Source organism: Myotis nattereri, assembly GCF_964212035.1.
Source record: "Myotis nattereri genome assembly, chromosome: 10".
Lineage (NCBI taxonomy): Eukaryota > Metazoa > Chordata > Mammalia > Chiroptera > Vespertilionidae > Myotis > Myotis nattereri.
The window spans coordinates 4,053,334-4,066,439 of NC_138085.1; positions in this window are offsets into that span (position 1 = coordinate 4,053,334).

Sequence of the window (13,106 nt, forward strand, 5' to 3'; positions counted from 1 at the left end):
TTAAATCACGTACTTACATATATGAATACAGTATAAGATCTAAAAACATCTATAATTGTTTAATAATTTATAATGTTAATTTTAGCTTCAATATTCTTGTTACAGTAACATTAAAATTAGTACATAGCTGGTAATTTCATCTGGCCTATATCAAAGAGTTAATCCATTTGTAATTTTAAATTGAACTTAAGAGATATTAGGAAAAATTTTTAAATTCATATTGACTCCAAAATTTCCAAGCTTATGAATTCAGTGTCATTTGAATCCCCAAACATCTAATTTGTTTTGAAGAGAAACTATTTTTTTCTTTCATTCACATAATTCAAAACAGCTAAACAGATTTTTACTTCAACAATTTAAGTAATTCACATGTGAGAACAAATATGGAAAGTCTAAGCCCCAAACAAAATTTCAGACTTAAATTATAATGATAATTTAAAATGTGTGTAATATAATTATAGTATAGGGCCTGCTATAATGAGCTCTGCAATGTCTATATCAAATGTGTCAGAACGGTGATATTAGATATGCCTTTCTCAAAGCATTTTTTTACACATTTCTGAGTTATGATACCTGTGCCAGATATAGCCTACTGTATCAAGAAATTTTTGGAAAGAGTAATGAATTTTTTAAATTGTCAAAACATGATAGAACAAACTTCCATTTTTTACATAGAATCTACTGAAATATGAATATTAACTATATGTGAATTTTAAATATATATATTTTGAAATATCTCTAGAAGAATGTTAAAGATATAATAATTATCATTCAGCTTCAATAATTTTGTATAATCATAGCAAATTGGAGACATTCAATTATATATATTAATTAATCTTTATTGTTTCCCACATAATTGACCATTTTATACAAATATAGTTTTCTTAAATACATAAAAACTCATCAAACTGAAATTCAGACCTTCTTTTGACAGTTGCACCTTAATTATTAAATTAATACTGTGTTGTTAGATAAATATACACAATTACTCTATATGAAAGTAAATGAAGAACTACAATGCAGCCAGTAATATTTACAGTGAGTAGATCTACGACAGAACACATGAGGACTTGTTCTATTTGTTGTTTGATATGGAAGCACTGCGCATATTAAAGTCATTAATTCCCACGGAGGCAGGCAAGCAGTGCAGTTACTGCCTTGAACAGTGATGGAAAACGCACTGTGAGTTCAAGGAACAGAGAAGACAATGTTCAAACGAATATACCCAAACAGCCATCCATTCATCTACCCATCCACCCACCCATGCTTGTAGCCGTCCACCATCCAGCGAACAAAGAGCTACTGCAAATGAACTTGGGCTCTGTTGGCACAGAGCCCTGGTACCCAGACAGCACTGAATGAGACGCAATGCGTGTAGCTGTCCCCTAGTGGTGAGACAGGCAGATAATTAATTAAAGTACAGACTCTGGTGAAATGCTGCTAAATAACTTCGTTTTTCCCAGTTGTGGCCCTCAAGGAAATGGGTGACAAATTCAAAATAAAGGAAGCTGAGGCGGTTCCCCAGAGGAAGGCAGAAGTGAGTGGAGGGACAGCCGCTGCTCCTCGGACAGAGACCAAACAGGTGGCTGGGCCTCGCACACTTGCTGCCTCCGTCCGGAGCGGGGAGGGCTGTCCAGGCTGCAGAGAGGCGCGAGGCTGGAGCTGGGGAGCAGCTACAGGTGTGGGCCTGCGGCAGGGGAGCTGCGGGGGGAGGGCGCCACGGAGAGCGAGAACCAGATGGCGAATCATATGGAAATTATGAAAACTGATGAGATAACATCGCCTCTGCTTTGAACTCTGCTGAAAAAGACAAGATTATGTTTGGACACTGAGACATGAATCAATAAAAGAGCAGGAAGATCGGGACAAAGACAGGAGAACAAGGGCTTTAAATAATGCACATTTTACATGATCTCTTCTTCCCAGTGCAAAGAAATCTTAATTTTTCAGAAGTAATTGTTGTACAGAAATACATTGCCCTCCTAGGAGCAAGTGGCGTGTTCCTTGCAGTGAGCAGCTTTCCTAGCGAGCAGTTTCTGAATAAACAAAGAGCTGCCTGAGCGGGTGTGAACCTCCAGCCCCACCGCGCGCTGGGCTCTGCCCCTGCGGGGGCTCCCTCCACCCTGCAGCCTCCACCCTCCAGCCTGCAGCCTCCACCCTCCAGCCTGCAGCCTGCAGCCGCCGCCGGTGCGGGCCTGGCTGCCAGGTGCGCCGTGACTGATGAAGGCACAGTAACCTGCTGACCCCACCCCAGCCCCGGGTTCCGGCTGCCTTTTATCTGCACGCTCGCCCGGCTGTGAACTCCCTGAAAGGCCTGCGCAGCCTGGCCCTGCCAGGGGCGGCTACTGTCCCCTCCCTGCCCTGCCCTGCCCTGCCCTGCCCTGCGAGTGGGCTTCCTGGCTTACCCCTCCTGTGCCCGCTGACCCGCATTTTGGTTCTGATTCTAGTTTCTGATTGTGCCTGGGTTTGGGAACATGTCAGCCTTCATTTACCTGCTTTCAGACAGTGCCTCCCCACCTGGGATTCGAAAGGCTAATTCCAGGCTTAAAAGACTTCCAGATCCTGGTTCTTTCTTTAGTTAGTGGTCTACCTCCACTTTTACTCCCGGTAAAGATGATGCCTGACTTCTTACAGTTCACAGTCCGGACCGAGAGGCCGAGAGGTGCGGCCAGGGGGCCTGCGCACACCCCTCCTGCACTCTGTGCTGGGACCCGCAGTGGGCGCAGGCCCGCTCAGCCTCTGAAAGATGCTTGACCTGGGTCTTTTTAAATGCATTTTAAATCAAAGAGAGTGCGCTTTAAAGGATTACTTGTCTTGAATAAATAATATTTTTTAAAGTTCTTCCAGAGACTCTTGCCAAGTAGTGTATTTTCTGGCCTGTCCCTGCAGGGTGGGGACGCACAGGTGAGTGAGTTAGCTGCGCCAGGAGGGGAAGAGGCGGTTCAGTGCCAAGCTGGAACCTTCCCGGCCGAAAAGCCTTCCTAGGAGCCTGCTGCCACGTGGCGAGAAATGTGTGAAAGAATTCTTTTACAAAGTGATAGAAATTTTAAAGCAAGTTATGCTATTTCTTATATAAATAGATACAAATTAAGGGGGAGGGTAAGAAGATGCAGTATGAACCATGCCCGATCTTCTAGGCTGCCCTTACGGGGGAATTATTGTTTAGTTAGGAGATGGAACATGACATGTCAAGCTATGTCTCAATGCCAGCTAGGTCATTAATACATATTCAAGAAATTCACCCACTAATGTAATCATTTTTCTTTTACTTTTTCAAGAGTTTCAAGCAAAAAAATAATTTATTCTCTCAATAGCATAATATCTTTTGTTATAGTCACTATATTCTCTGGATGCAAAAGTCTCATGTAAAATAGACCATATAGAGCACAGTCAATTTTATAAAGTTTTCCAGACTTAAAAGGCTGACGTGTTCCAAAATCCAAAGTTTTCTAGGGATTTGGTGATGTTTCAGCAGCATGAATACATTTTTTTCTTAAATATCAGTTCTCCATAGTCAACTAGTTACCTCCTGCTGTATTTTTAAATGTCAAATGACTCTTATGACTCTTCTGAAATGTTTAAAGGGAATTTTCGCATCAAAGTGTCACGTCTATTATAGAGACAGTCTTAAAGTTTCTGAAAGTTGATCTATCTTATCACCACCATTACTATCATTATATTATGTGCAATTATAATTGATTGCTTGGAGAATGGTAATTAAATGCCAAAATAAATCAATGGTAAAAAAAATTATATATGACAAAATGTATAGCAAGTGTTTATTAAATCAGCCATTCTCTCTTTTCCCTTAACACTGTAGGTGTGCCCAATATCTACCTTTCTTCCCTCCTCCCTCCTCCCTCCTCCCCTCCTCCTCCTTTTCTTCCTTCCTTCCTTGTGTTGGGCTCATTGTTTCTTTCATTCATTCCTTCATTCTCCTGTCTTTCTATTTGAGATACACATTGCCTCTGGTGTCCTGGCTCATCCTGGTTCTCCCAGCATCAAACCTGCCAAGCGTGGCCCTGAATCTGCCTCTTCCAGTCAGTATTTGAGGGAACAGAAGACAGTGGCAAGAGAAGACAGTGTAAACGATGGTTGAGATCGATTATTTCAGTCTTACCTTCTGTTGTGCTATTTTGTTGTTGTTTTATACAAAGAGAGTCTGGTGTTGCAGCTGAAACTTACAGAGGGTCAAATGGCAGTAGTAGCTGCTCTGTTAATTACTGAAAGCTATTGACAACCAAAAAGTAAGCATTAAGAATGATCTGGGGGTTGACATCTCTCCAATATCTCCTTAGGCAGACTCCGAAGTCTTTTAAGTAACCAAGTTTCAGGAGGTGACCTAAGCAATCATCTTTCTGTGTATTTTTATGTGAAACCCTCCATGGTGCCTGTCTTCTGTCTGTCTGGTTGAAATTGGTGCCTTAGACCTTTGTGTAAGTGGTGACTGTGTTTCCATATTCTCTCTAACCGGAGCTCTTCCATCTTCCAAACACCCGACCTGCTTAACAGACATTGGGCATCCCTTCCATGGGCGCAACTGTGTGTGCGGACATGGGCACACTCTGGGCTCTCGAATTCATGTAGACAAATTCACAGTGTTGTTTGGTTGTGATTTATGGTTTGTTTTTAAAATTTCACAGTCACTTTGATGTGAACTGCTGTTCTCTGAACCCATTCCAGATGTGTTTAAAACTCCATATTTGTCAAGTGAAAACTTTAAAACACAACAGTAATGGTAAAGGGCACTCATCTATACTTTGGGTTTGGCAAACTATTTAGACTGTCCTGCCATTTTTTGTCGTTGTGTTTTTCAGCAAAATTTGTTTGGCCAAGCATTTTCTCCTTAATTTTTAAACCCCTGAGTACTTCAGGAGAAACTTAATCCATATGTTTCTGGTTCACTGCTTCTTAAATTGTCAAACTGTTGTTTTCCAAAAGCTCTTTAGTGTTGAAAGAGGTTTATCAGACACGATACAAGTACTGACACGTGTTTTTTACCTCACCTGTAGTTCCCAGTGAACCTGAACGCAAACTCGTAGAGTTTGGTCATTATACTTAACATCAGCAATGCTTGAAAAAGACCCAAAGCAGTGTGACTGCCGTGACTCCTGTGAAAAATGCTACATTGGAAGAACACATATGTTGAATGGCATGTACAAATAAAAGCAAAACCAAAAAGCAAAGTTTGAGGAATTGATGGCAAGCCTTCCAAGAAATGGCTATTGTGTAAATTTCTATTTAATTAGCTTTCCTTTATTTGTCAATTCCTCGCCTCTACTCCCCAGCCCCTCAGCCTCACTGTATCCTGGGTGACTCCATTTCATAGATAGATAGATAGATAGATAGATAGATAGATAGATAGATAAAGATAAGGAAAATATGTAAATACTTATTGTCTAGAATGCATCTTGTAATTCCCAGAATTCACTAACATTTTGTTTGCTACCAGTTTATGTGATTTAACATCATTTGAAGTGTAAAGTTACATGGAATAAATAGCTAATTGGGTTAATTTAATAGCAGGTTAAATCTTTCTTTTATTTTGTCTAAAAGGCACATTAAAATAGTGCAATTTTCAAGTGGTCTTGGAAATCTAAAGTGAATATCTTGATAAAAAAAAATATATAGCTTTCCCACTGCTGAGTTTACAGTGGGAGTTGCTGGCATGCTTCCAGTTCGCTGCGTGAAAATCTAAGCTGCCTGTGTAAGTACAGAATTTAGTGTTGGGTCTTAAGGTTTTGTTTGGCATCTTGCCAGAGATGTTATGCATTTAGCTGGGAAAATTGCCTAGAAGTTAATTGAGAGGAAAACACTAATATACAACCTCCTCCCTTAAGGAAAAAACAACGTCATGGATATGCACACGGTGTTGTTCATTGATAAGATTTGTATGTATACAATCGAGACTTACAGTAAAGTTGATTTCAAAATTGCTCAGGGTAGATTTTCACTGATTATCCACTCACCATATATCTTCTCCTTTTAAAAAAAAAAATCCTCACCTGATGATATGTTTTTGTTGATTTTAGAGAGAGAGGAAGGAGAGAGAGAAAGAGAGAGAGAGAGAGAGAGAGAGAGAGAGAGAGAGAGAGAGAGAGACATCGATGTTGGAGAGAAACATGGATTGCCTCCCGTATGTGCCTGCACAGGGATCAAACCCACAGCCTGGGCATATGCCCTGACCAGGATCAAACCTGGTCCAACTGAGCCACACAGGCCAGCCCTAGTATTTATCTTACATGCTTAAGAATTTTTTATAAAACATGAAACAAGAGATATGGTAGCACTCCCTCCAATACCACCCAAGTTCCCCAAAGGCAGCCACCCCTTGAGCTGGGTTTGAAAGCTTCTCATGCATATTCTCATATTTTACTACACATTTATGCATCTCTAAGCGATATAGTATATTGTATTGTGTTGTGTTAAAATTTAAGTAAATGTCAATTTTTACATAAATAATACCATGTCATTTATATTATTTCGTAATATGTTTAGTAACTAAACATTAAATCCAAACATCTCCTCCTTTCTGATTGTCCAGAGTTTCCCTAGAATCAGAATTTCCCATGATGCCTGCTTATTGGAGGCATGAGGTCATTGAAGTCCCTTTACCATGTTACTGACTAAAGTGATTATTCAGAAATGTAAGAGAGGATATTAATTCCATCATTTTTAAAAAAATCTTTATTGTTGAAAGTATTACATATATCCCCCTTTTCCCCCACATTGACCCCTTGTAGCCCACCCCAGGCCTTCACCACCCTATCGTCTGTGTCCATCGGTTATGCACATATGCATGTAAGTTCCTTGGCTGATCTCTTCCCACCCTCCTTCCTTCTGAGATTCGACCGTCTGTTCCATGCTTCTATGTGTCTGGAACTATTTTGTTCATCAGTTTACTTTATTCATTAGGTTCCACATATGAGTGAGATCAGGTGATCCTTGTCTCCCTCTGAATGGCTTATTTTGCTCAGCACAGGGGCATTTTGGTGACGGATCTCAGGCTCGGACCCCAGACCAGGTGGGTGAGATTTGCTCTGCATCCCACGCAAGGCCTCAGAGCCTCAAGGGAGGCCTGGGTCTCTTCAGGGCTGAGGGACAAATGCATGTTCAGGGCTTTATGACTTTTCATTTTGACAATAGTCTCAGGACCGCTGGGAGCTACCCCTGGGCAGCTAGCTTGCGTCTTGTCTCTTGTGCTTTTTAAAGTGTTTCCTCTTTAATCTAAGATCTTTTCCATCTGTGGCGTGTCCCTTCTTCATTATTTTTTCTGACCAATAATCATGACAGAGCACTGCAGCAGTTCCCAGAGTTATCAGCGGTAATTCCTCCTCCAAAATGAAAGTAGAGTGTTAGTTGTATATTTTTGTTTCTTATTCTTAAATGTATCTGGGAAACCCCACTAACACATACATGACACAATATTAAGTCCCAGCTCCTAGTACCTTCCATCCATCCACACCCTCCCCCTTTCTCAGGGTCGCTTTAAGCCTTGGGTAGAAAAATAACAGTTCTCACTAATGGAGGCCAGGCTGAAGCTAGAAAACTGGCTCTTAAAATGCAAAGCTCCCAGTGAGTGGGCGTCTTGTCACTTTCAGAGCCTTTCTTTAGGTTCTCACTGTGGTCTTAGAGAAAGGGCCTGAAAGGGGCGGCGGGAAAGACAGAGGAACAAAGCTGGGGGCATGCTTTTGGCTGGAAAGTGAGAGAACAGTGATCCTTTAAATAAGATGCGTGTCTTGTGTTTTTTCTCTTTTGTAGCTGTGCGGGTCTGTTTGCTGTGTCCAGGTAGAGAGGACATGAGCAGAGCAGAAGCAATGCAAGTTTGCTACTGTACGCATTCCTTCTCCTTAGACGTCAGCTTGTTCTTCTTGGGGCCCTGGGAGGAAAGCTGATCATTCTGGTGAGCCCTGAAAGAAAGGCGGCGCTTGAATCCCTGCCACCAGCCCCTTGGTAATGAGCAGCCTAATGAATGTGGGGAAGGGGTAGGCATCTGGGACCAGCTGCATCGGGGCAGGTAATACAGCTCAGATTTAATTGGGAGCAGGTATTGGGAGGCTGTATTACTTTAATTGGTGAGGGGTATTCTAAATGGAAAGGACAAAGTATAATGGACAAATTGTGTGGTACAATAGCACTTACGCTGGGATTGTATGCATTCGTTAATCTGCTGAGGAATGAGGCAATTCTAAACAATTTTCTCAGTGAAACCAACTCCAGAAAGCTTGTCCCTTTTGTTCTCCCTTGGGAAAATGTAAGATTGAAACAGAAAATACCTTTACCGAGGCAATCATTTGCCACGTGTGGAAAGCGGATACAGCTGTAAACTATGAAAAAGGGATCTTTGTAGTACAATAAAGGATGGAAAAAGAGATAAAGCTAGGGATAAGAGTGGGCCTGTCACAGCATCTAAAAGGAGAATAAAGTGATGGAATTTACAGTGACAGATGAGACTCCAAAGAGAATGCAGGACAGTTGAGAGAGAGAAATTTGATATTTAAAAGAAAGGGCTGTGATAATTAAAAGTAGCATTACATTAGACTGTTAAGCATATCATTAATGACAGCAGGAATCTGCTGCCTTTAAAAAAATTAATGATTCCTATAAAACTATCTTTGAAACTGCTTTTTTTAAATTTATTTAACCGTCACCCAAGAATACAATTTTTATTGAATTTAGAGAGAGAGAAAGGGAGAGAGCGAGAAACACAATGATGGGTTGCCTCCCATGTGCACCCCAACTGGTGATCTGGTATGTGCCCTGACAGGGAATTGAACCCACAACCTTTTGGTGTATGGGATGATACTCCAGACAACTGAGCCAGCTGTCCAGGGCAAAAGCTTACATTTTAGAAAGTCTATGTAACATAAACCTGGCCTCACAGGTTGTATTTCTGATTTCCAACTTGTCTTAAAAATATAAAAAGCAATTAGAATTGTGCTCAAGCAATTGTGTGGCACTGCCCATGGAGGATGCTCATTCCTGTGTGGCTAGGAAAAGGGCTGCATGGAAGGTGGCTGCAAAGGCTCTTATTGATGTGTGGCTACAAAAGGAGCCCCTGGGACACGCATTGTCCAGCACATGCTATTGCCGTGTTTTCCTTTGATAGCTTATATTTGACAACATCCAAGAGCATATCTGTATAACAGCACTTAGGAGGGAAAATGCTTCCAGATTTGTGGCTCAGTGACCAGCTCTGATAAGACTGCTTACCCGGTTTCTCAACTGAAACTTAACGGTTGAAGAGCAATTGTACTTGAGTTCTTTTCATGGGGCTCTTGCATTTGTATATTTCATTACAGGTGGGAAAACTGGAAAGATTGAATGTCCTTTGGAGCTCATGGAGCTTTGGCAGTGGAAGAGGAAAAAGAAAACGGGACATAATGGGGTGTGGAACAGACGTTCCCAAGATCCCCAGGTGGGTTTCAGGCGCTGCCTAATGTGAACAGCGAGCCTCATTCAGCTCCACACTGGCTGTAAAGGCCGAATTATCTTACCGCGGATTTTGTTCCTGATTAGAAACGAATCTACAAAGCTATAGTTTATATAGAGAATTCTTTGGAAAGAAAACTATTTTGCTATCCACACATCTAGATCCCACATATTGGCCTCGGCCTACGTTGGCCTTGACGTCCTAAAGTACAGATTAATGAAGAAAGCCTCTTGGTGTGAAATCCTATTTATTATAAAAGTAAAGAATAAAGCATTTCCTTGCCATTGGTGAATAATGGCCAAATTCTGATTGAAACTCAGTAAGAGATGCACTAATTATAAGATAAAAACAAAAGTTAGTCACATCAAAACTTTTAACAAAGAATAATCAAGAGTCTTACTACCTTGCACATTTAAAAAGATGTTTGTAATCATGGAAACTCAGATTCATTACTGGCCTTTCTGTTAAACAGTTAGCCTTTCAAATGCCTTGGAGGAATAGACTGGCAGACACTCCAGGACTGTCATTGAGTCTCCTTGGCCTCTGGTCAAGCATTTCCACGTTGGTGTTTGTTCACTGGTTTCTGGGTTAAGTGTGCCTGTGCAGAGCCATGTGAGAGTGGCTTTTCTATTCCCTACAATTCTGTTGTTTTCCTGGGCATAATCTTCGTGGCTTTACAAAGCCAGGAGACTGGGGGGCTCATCTCTTCTGTGTAATATCTAAGGGTTGAAATGCCTGATGTGGAACTCACATGTCTCGCTCCTCGGGAGTAAGTCCAATGCCTTTGAGATCAGACTCTGAATTGTTCTGATTGGGATGTGGTTTTATCCCCAGAAAGACTTGTCTCTGCCTCTCCTTCTTATCTTGACGCGATCCTTCTATTCTTTGTTGTGGAGGCTCTCATCATCCAATTTTCAGGTCCCTTTTAAAAAAGAATATTCCACATATAACAGTAGGTTTGTTGTGTGTGTGGCAGGAGGTGAGTTCAGGATCCTTCTATGCCACGAACTTGAACCACTTCCCCTTGGAATTCATTTTACTTGGGAAGGTCTGTATGTGGATATCTCAAGTTGTATGTCACAAGATCTATCAGAAGCAAACAAAAACGATCTATAAGATAATTCTATAACATGGGACATAAAGTTCACCTGTAGAGAAACATGCTGCTGAGGATGAGCTCATGAATTAAAGATACAAACCACGTACAGAAATGTACTAGCACTGAGAGAACCAGCAAATACAACAAATAGAAGAATTGCTATTCTTGATACAAAAGTTAATATAATATTCTAAAAATGAATACAGAATAAATATGTTTAAAATTATTATAGGAATGCGAATTGGAATGGAACTCAAAGAATAACATGTTTGGGAGAAAAATTAGAATTTCAAAATACTACCATTGAAGTACCTGAATTCAATTAATATAAAAAAGAAAGAATATTTATATCATTAGTTCCAAGAAAAATCAACCCTATATGTGTTTATAAAAGGAAAAACTGCCCTGGCCATGTGGCTCAGTTGGCTAAGCATCATCCCATGCACTGGGAGTTTGCCAGTTTGATTCCCTGTCAGGGTGTATGCCTGGGTTGTGGGTTGTGGCTCAATACCCAGTAGGGGGCTTGTAGGAAGCAACTGATCACTAGTTCTCCCTCAGGGATGTTTCTCTCTCTTTCCCTTCCTCTCCCTTTCTCTCTCTCTAAAATCAATAAAAACATTTTAATAAGACAAATTAATGTTTATGTTTTATTGTCATAGTTGATGAACTTGAAAAAATTATCTATCTTATGTAATAAAGAGGAAATATGCAAATTGACCATCACTCCAACACACAAGATGGCCGCCCCCATGTGGTCAAAGATCAGGTGATACTTATGTTCCTCTGATTGACTCATTTCACTTAGCATAATGCTCTCCAGGTCCATCCATGCTGTTGTGAATGGTATGAGTTCTTTCTTTTTTACAACAGCTTAGTATTCCATTGTGTAGATGTACCACAGGTTTTTAATCCACTCATCTGCTGATGGGCACTTAGGCTGTTTCCAAATCTTAGCTATGGTGAATTGTGCTGCTATTGAACATAAGGGTGCATATGTTTGGTCTGATTGGTATTTCTGTTTTCTTGGGATATATTTCCAGAAGTGGGATCACTGAGTCAAATGGGAGTTCCATTTTTATTTTTTTGAAGAATCTCCATACTGTTTTACACAGTGGCTGCACCAGTCTGAATTCCCAACAGCAGTGCACGAGGGTTCCTTTTTCTCCACATCCTCGACAGCGCTTGTCGTTTGTTGATTTGTTGACATAGCCATTCTGACAGGTGTGAGATGGTACCTCATTGTCATTTTGATTTGCATCTCCAGGATGATTAGTGACTTTGAGCACGTTTTCATATGTCTCTTGGACTCTGTATGTCCACTTTCTAAAAGTGTCTATTTTAGTCCTTTGCCCAATTTTTGATTGGATTGTTTATCTACCTTTTGTTAAGTTGTATGAGTTCCCTATAAATTTTGGAGATTAGACCCTTATCAGATATAACATTGGCAAATATGTTCTCCCAGGCAGTGGGCTATCTTATTTTGTTGATGGTTTCTTTTGCTGTGCAAAAGCTTTTTATTTTGATGGAGTCCCATTTATTTTCTCCTTAGTTTCCATTGCCCTAGAAACTGTATCAGAAAAGATATTGCTACCACATATGTCTGATATTTTGCTGCCTATGGATTCTTCTATGATTTTTATGGTTTCCCATCTTATGTTTAAGCCCTTTATCTATTTTGAGTTTGTTTTTGTGTATTAAGCCCTTTATCTATTTTGAGTTTGCTTTTGTGTTTGGTGTAAGTTGGTGGTCTAGTTTCATTTTTTTTTTGCATGTATCGGTCCAATTTTCCCAACACCATTTATTGAAGAGACTGTCCTGACTCCATTGTATGCTCTTGCCTCTTTTGTCAAATATTAATTGAGCATAATGGTTTGGGTCGATTTCTGGGTTCTCTGTTCTGTTTCATTGCTCTATATGTCTATACTTGTGCCAATATCAGGCAGTTTTGAGAACAGTGGTTTTGTAATACAACTTGATATCTGGTATTGTGATCCCTTCAATTTTGCTTCTTTTGCAGCAATCTATCCTGGGTATTTTTTTGTTCCATATAAATTTTTGGAGAGTTTGTTCTAGGTCTGAGAAATATGCCATTGGTATTTTAATGGAAATTACACTGAATATATAGATTGCTTTGGGTAGTATGGACATTTTAATAATGTTGATTCTACCAATCTATGAACACGGTTTATTCTTCCATTTGTTTATGTCTTCCTCTATCCCTTTTTTCAATAACCATAGTTTTCTGAGTAAAGATGTTTTACCTCCTTAGTTAAATTTATTCCTAGGTATCTTAATTTTTTTGGTGCAATGGTAAATGAGATTGCTTGTTTTTTGTTTGTTTGTTTCTCTTTCTTTGAGATCATTATTGATGTATAAAAAAGCCATAGAATTCCGGGTGTTAATTTTGTATCCTGCTACATTGCCAAATTCATTTATTAAATCTAGTATTTTTTTAAAAGAAGAAATTCTTATCATTTGCAACAGCATGGATGGAACTGGAGAGCATTATGCTAAGTGAAATAAGCCAGTCAGAGAAAGGCATGATCTCACTCATTTGTGAAATGTAATGAACAA